Here is a 6722-nt window from a genome sequence, read left to right as displayed (position 1 = left end):
CCTCTAAGTACTGCTTTGACTACATTCCCAAAATTTTAGTATATTGGCTCATTATTGTCATTATCTTTAATGACATTATTGATTGGTTCTATAATTTGTTCTTTGACGCACCAATTCATAAGAATTAGATTATTTAGTTTCCAATTAATTTTTAATCCATGCTCCAAAGGCTCTTTATTGAATATAATTCTTATTGCCTTATGATCTGAAAAAGGTGTATTTAATATGTTTGTTTTTATGCATTTGTTTGTGATGGTTCTATGTCCTAATACATGGTCAGTTTTGTGAAAGTGCCATAAATATATGAGAAATAGATATATTCTTTTCTATTCCCATTTAATATTCATCAAACAGCTATCATATCTAACTTTTCTAAAATTCTATGTATCTACTTAATTTCTGTATTGTCTATTGTATGGTTAGATTTATCCAGGTTTGAGATGGTAAATTGAGATATACTGCTTATATAGTTTTACTATATTACTGTACTAAAATATTTTGTTGTTATATGTATTAATATCTTATGTTCTAAAGATGGGATTTTTTATTGGCAAATTTAAAAATAAAAATGTGTTTCTAACTAGAAAAAATGTCAATTCAGCATTTAACTTTTCCTGTAACATTTAACTTTTCCTTCAAGAATTTGGTTTCTTTGCCATTTGACTCAGATATATTCAGAATTTATCTTAATTTGTCTCTTGCATATTTTAGCTAAATGTAGTTTCCCTGACTCTCTCTCTTAATTAGGTCCATTTTTTGCTTTTGTATTGTCTGAAATGATGTTTGCTACTCCCACCTGTTTTACTTTGGCTGGGGCATAATATAGTCTGCTTCAGTCCCTTGCTTCAACTCCATGTGTATATTTCTGTTTCAAATGTGTCTCTTGTAAACAACACATTGTCGGGTCCTGGTTGTTAATCCATTCCGCTCTGTTTCTGTTTTATGGGTGAGTTCATCCCATTCACATTCACAGTCATGCTGTGTATTTCCCTCCATCTTATTTTCTTCTATTTATCTTTCTCTTTTTTATTCTGTCTCCTCTTCAAAGTCTGTTTTGTTTCCGATCACTGCCTCCCTTAATCTACCCTCCTTCTTATGCCCACTATCTTTCTCTTAGCTCCTTCGTCTCCTACTTCCCTGTCAGTTAAAATGAATTTCTATAACCTACTCTGGGTGTATGTATGCCCCTCTTTTATGTGAGATAATTTCCCCATTCTTTCTCTCTCTTCCCTTTTCTCCCAGTGCATCCCTCCTTTTTACCCTTCCATTCTTCATTTGAGACCATTCTAACATAATAGATCCACCATTATATCCTCTGTTTATGTAGGTGCTTTTTAAATGTCCTAATGATGATAAAGTTCTTGAGGGGTTACATATATCATCTTCCCATATAGTAATGTAAATAATTTAATCTTAACTCCCTTATGATTTCTCATTCATATTTACTTTTTTATGCTTCTTCTGAATCTTGTGTTTGAATGTCAAATTTTTATCCAGCTCTGGTCATTTCATCAGGAATATGTGAAAACCCTCTATTTCAACAAATATCCAGTTTTCCCACTATAGGATTATATTTTTATATTTTTTCCAAATAGGTTATCCTTCCTTATAATCTTAGTCCTTCTTCTGAAGAGTATAGGTCTAATATAAAGGAGTATTGATAAGCAATAGAACATTGATTCCCAAGGCACAGTGGAAAACTTAGAAGAGTAGTATAGGAACACCAGAGGGAGAGAACTAACATTAAAAGGTATGCACAAACAGAAAATGATAGTCAGAGAAAGGAGCTCTGACTTGAGGTAGCCTGCAACTCAGGAGAGAGATTCAGAGTGGGGCTACCAAGATCTATATTGGCATGCCCTTCATAGTAACCAAGATAATATTATTTGATTTTCAATACCAGAGAAAGAAGTAGAAGGAAGAGAGGAGGCACATGTAATAAAGCAAATGTCTAGTCCCTAGGCCTGCATGACAATTAAGGCAAGAGTCAGTGAAGTCCTGGTACCAGGCTGAATATAGAGAAATTAGACATTCTTGGGATATTCATCCTCAGCTAAGTCAAGTCTACCTTAGGATTCATTCCAATGTTGAGTTTATTATCTCCCTCAAGGAGAACCAAAGGGATGAAGAGAGAAACACTAAGCAAGTTCTTTGTTTCTAGATTCATTTAAGGTGTAGATTTCAGAAGGGCAAAAGAGAAGATGTCTAATCTTAGGTCCTGGTGCTGAGTCTCTTAGAACTTGGGAAAGCTGGTCCTTCATCAACAGTTATGTCACCATGAACAAAATATTTTTATATTGGTAGGATCTGCCAAAAATAGTACTGTGTTGGCATTAACTTCAAGAACCTCACAGATTACCTCCATGTGAGGCATCTGGGTATCACTGTAGTAGAGGTGTTAATAACTATGTCAATGCTTCAATGCATCTGTTATCTCACACATGTGGGTTTCCATGATTAGGTGTACATTTCCACCTATCCACATCTTCTCAGACTTGTTGATTATTACCCACCACTTCCCATATCTCCTTTATGAATGATCTACTTAATATCCAAGGGGACTTCCTCCAGTTCTCTTAACACCCCATGGGAACCAATGTAGTACTCAGGCTATCCATTTCTCATCCTTTGTTCTCACTACATGACCTACCTTTCTTCTTTTCCCATCATACATTCCCTAAGTGATATCTTCTGTACCATTTTGTGAGTACATCAATGTTGTAACATACTTATGCACATATTTGCTTTTCCATTGTCCCTTATGCCAACTTGCAATTATGATTCTTCAGAAACCATAGTGTTCCATGACATAGCTATATAGTTTTATGAGAAGAATACTGGTGCTAAAAAGATGGGGATCTGTGCTGGAGGAACACACAGTGAGAGCACAAATATACTGCATAAATAATGGTCCAAATACCAATTATCCCATGCTCTTCCTACTATTGACTTCAGGGCTCAACTCATTATCCCTTTTACTGTGCCGGTCCAGAAAGAGATACGCTAAATGATGAATGAACTGCCCACCCAACCACTGCATGTAATAGTTTGGATAATAAATATTGTTCATCCATTTGGGTTTGTTCCAGGAATTCAAATGTTCTGGATCTTGTTGGAGGAGACTCTTTGAAATTCTTGGAATTGAACTAATCAGCACAATGTTATTGGCAACCAGAACTGGAGGGCCTTATGATCTAGAGGAAGGTCCTGCTCCATTTGCACCCTCTGAAGGGTATCCTCCACGAAAGGGTGAACATCTCTGGTAAGAATGCATTTATCTATTCTTAAAAATATATTTGTCTACTCATTAAAAACAATACCTTAACATGCCAAGGAGTAATTGCCATAATAAAAGTTGATATTTACTTTTTTTAAAAAAGTTCACAAAATGTGTTCAGATGCACTGTCTTATTTTGTGTTCTCAAACAATTCTTATAAGGTAGGGTGCTTACATTGTATTGCCATTTTACAGATGGTTACCCATGAGACAAAGAGCAATACAAAATGATCTTCAGTCCTGTGTGGTCCCCTTATACTAGTGATGGTGGCAGAATAGTAGAAAATAGATGCTAAGAATCAGGGTTTTGTTTTTTATTTTTTTACTTCCTTCAGACTTTACCTGAGTTGTTAGTATTCTAAATGTGAGAGCCTCATCCAATGACTGATAACCGGATAAAGTAATCAAGTGAGGGAATGACATTACTTGTTATATTCTCATTATAAATAATAAAAAGGTAGAATAGTTGATAAAATGCTGGATTTAGAGTCAGGAAGATCTGAATTCAAATCTTGCATCAAACACTAACTCTGTGACCCTAGACAAGATTCTTAACCTCTCTAAGCCTGTTTCCCTATCTATAAAATAGGGATAATGATAGCACCAATATCATAGGGTTGTTATGAGGAACAAATGAGATGCATATATACATTATAAATACAAACCGTAAAGCACCACATAAATCTCAGATATTATCATTATAATTGTTGTTGTTGCCAGGAGAGAGAAGGATGTTGCAACTAAGATGGAAGGCTAGCTCAAAGATTCTCTTTGGCAAGACAAATAGAGCAGATGATGGAGTGGGTTTTATCGTACATAAAAAAGCAACAAGAAATGTCATTTTGTGGGACTATTTAGTTATCTCTTTTTTTCTATTTGTTTATTTATTTAGAATTTCCCCCCACCTTACATGTAAAAACAAATCATAACATTGCTTTTTAAAACTTTTTAAAACCTCCCTATTACCCCCCCTTAAGAACTCAAGCAATTCAATATGGTGTGCATGTGCAGTCATGCAAAACATAGCAGACAAAAAAACTTTAGAAAAAGGAACTAACAACAACAACATATACTTCTATCTATATCCAGGTACCATCAGTTCTTTCTCTGTAGATGGACTGCATTTTCCATAAGTCTTTCAGAGTTGTCTTGGACCTTATTTTGAAAATAACTGTCATTTGCAGCACATCCTCTTACAATATTGCTGGTATTTTGTATACAGTACATTTCACTTTGCATCAGCTTATGTATATCTTTCCAGGTTTTTCTGATAACATCCTGCTCATCTTTTTTTTTAATAGGAAACTTCATTTATAAAGTACTTTAAAGGGAGATTTCTTTACAAAGCATCCATGAGGTTGATTATTGCAACAACAATAGCTAACATTTATATAGTACCTTTTACCTGACAAAGAATTTTCTTCACAATAGCCCAGCAAAGTAAGTACCACCACTATCATCATCATCATCATTGCCATCATCATCTTACATTGCTCTTGCCTCTGCTTCAATTTTTTCCCAGTTACTATTGCTAACTGTGTTTTTCTCCATCTTATTAACTCCCCATGATATTTAATCTATTTTCTATCTTCTTTTACCCTATCCCTCCTCAAAATTGTTTGTTTTTTCAGAGAACCATAACTTTAATAAACAATTGCTGGGAACAATTACATTTGTATGTACATACATAACAGGGTACTGCTGGGAAATGTCATGGCTGCTGTCCCCACTCAGCTTCCTTTCTGCCAGCAGCCCAGGATGTAAGCTCTGAAAGGGTATCCTGATAGTTTTTGCTCCCCAAAGAAGGCAATTCAGAAAAATGATGTGCTGCTGGATGACAAATACTTAGATAGATGTGCTGAGTGATGAAAAGTGACATTTAAAATACAGTTGCTCTTAATGTTTGGCTCGAACCCTTCACCCTTGAAAATGGGCCTGAAATATGGTTTCCCAGGTGTAACTTGAACAACTTGGCAAAAGTCATGGCTCCACTTATTTGAAGGGGATACATACTCACAATATGACAAAAAGCAAGAACTAATAAATCAATCCACTGTCTTGGAAGCATTTGCTGGGCTGGCATCTGAAATGGTAACTAAATAAATGAGATTTCTGTGTAGTACATGCTGGTACTATGTGCACTCTGCAGCCCTCCCCTAGTTCTGGTACTCCACAATGCACTGGATCAGCTGGTCATTTTCCTCCAGAAACTGCTGGATGGTCTCCTGATTAACTTCTGCCTTCCCCCTAAGCCACTCTGGCACAAAAGCCACTTACATCTCAGTATCCGAGCAGCTGTCCTCAGGAACTCACCTCAAAAGTTTTTTGCTTCTGACTGCCCCTCCCCCAATCTGCCCTCCCTTCCTTCACCCCTTCCCCCATCCCCTTTCCCTCCCATTTCCCCTCAGGGCAAGATATATTACTTTACCCACTTGAATGTGTATGTTATTCCCTCTTTGAGTCAGTTCTGATGAAAGTAAGGCTAATTCACTCCCACTCTCCTCCTCCATCTTCCCCTCTACTCCATAACCTTTTTCTTGCTTCTTTTATGTGAGATACTTTGCCCCATTCCACCTCTCTCTTTCCCTTTCTCCCAGTGCAATCCTCTCATCCCTTAAATTTTATTTTAAAGATGTCATCATGGGGCAGCTAGGTGACACAGTGAACAAAGCATCAACCCTGGACCCAGGAGGACCTGAACCCAAATCCAGTCTCAGACATTCCCCAACTGTGTGACCCTGGGCATGCCCACCAACCCTGACTGCCCCACAAAAAAAATGACAAACAATAAATGGTTTACAGATATGATCCCTTCGCAATTAATTCTCACCCATGCCCTCTGTCCAAATTTATTCCTTTCAACTGCCCAAATACTGAGAAAGTTCTTATGAGTTAGAAGTATCATCTTCCCATGCAGGAATGCAAACAGTTTAACCTTTTAACATCCCTCATAATTTATTTTTCCTGTTTACCGTTTTATGCTTCTCTAGGGTCTTGTATTTGAAAGTCAAAGTTTCTACTCAGTTCAGATCTTTTCATCACAAATGCCTGAAAGTCCTCTTTTTCATTGAAGTCCCATTTTTTTTCACCTGAAAAATTATATTCAGTTCTGCTTTGTAGGTGATTTTTGGTTGTAATCCCAATTCCTTTTCCCTCTGGAATATCATATTCTATACCCTCTGATACTTCATTGTTGAAGCTGCTAGATCTTATGTTATTCTGACTGTGGCTCCACAGTACTTGAACTATTTCTTTCTGGCTGCTTACAATATTTTCTCCTTGAACTGAGAACTCTGTAATTAGGCTATAATATTCCTGGGAGTTTTCCTTTTAGGATCTCTTTCAGGAAGTGATTGGTGGATTCTTTCAATTTCTATTTTACCTTCTCCTTCTAGAATATCAGGGAAATTTTCCCTGACAATCTCTTGGGAGATGATGTCTAAGT

The 6722-nt window shown here is 36.5% G+C and overlaps 1 pseudogene; it reads right to left on the bottom strand.

Annotated features, from left to right (window-relative positions):
• Positions 1-5322: 5322 nt before the first annotated feature.
• On the bottom strand, positions 5323-5556 carry LOC122753094 (annotated as a pseudogene).
• Between the last annotated feature and the right edge of the window lie 1166 nt (positions 5557-6722).

The sequence above is a fragment of the Dromiciops gliroides genome, chromosome 4 (genome assembly GCF_019393635.1).
Source record: "Dromiciops gliroides isolate mDroGli1 chromosome 4, mDroGli1.pri, whole genome shotgun sequence".
NCBI lineage: Eukaryota > Metazoa > Chordata > Mammalia > Microbiotheria > Microbiotheriidae > Dromiciops > Dromiciops gliroides.
This window is presented reverse-complemented; position numbering and strand designations above follow the sequence as displayed.